At 23.4% G+C, this 499-nt stretch overlaps 1 protein-coding gene across 1 annotated transcript in view; it reads right to left on the bottom strand.

Annotated features, from left to right (window-relative positions):
- LOC106883520 (uncharacterized) overlaps positions 1 to 499 on the bottom strand; it is a 342,800-nt gene that overhangs the window by 2,691 nt on the left and 339,610 nt on the right. The window lies entirely within an intron of this gene.

Below are 499 nucleotides of genomic sequence, written 5' to 3'. Positions count from 1 at the left end.
AACATCGCTTGAGAACCGATGCTGGTGTGTTTATGTCCTCGTAACTTAGCGGTTCGGCAAAAGATATCGATAGAATAAGTACTAGGCTTCTAAAGAATAAGTCCTGGGGTCGATTTGCTCGACTAAAAGGCGGTGCTCCAGCATGGCAACAGTCAAAAGACTGAAACAAGTAAAAGAGTAAACGTTTATTAATTTAGATATATATATATTTATTTATTTATATTTATTTGTATGTTTATTAATTTATATATATTTATTTATTTATACATATGTATATATGTAATAATTTTTTTTATGTATTTATAGATTTATATATTTCTTTCTTTATTTATTCATCTTATTTATATATATGTAATAATTTATATATATGTTTATTTATATATATATACATTTATTTAGTTTTTATTTATATGTACATATGTAATAATTTTGTTATTTATATATGTATTTATATTCATTTATTTATTTATTTATGTGTTTCAGCCAAGTGGCTGCGGTC

The sequence above is a fragment of the Octopus bimaculoides genome, chromosome 26 (genome assembly GCF_001194135.2).
Source record: "Octopus bimaculoides isolate UCB-OBI-ISO-001 chromosome 26, ASM119413v2, whole genome shotgun sequence".
Classification (NCBI taxonomy): Eukaryota; Metazoa; Mollusca; class Cephalopoda; order Octopoda; family Octopodidae; genus Octopus; species Octopus bimaculoides.
Note: the sequence above shows the minus strand (reverse complement) of the source record. Positions and strands in the feature narration are given on the sequence as shown.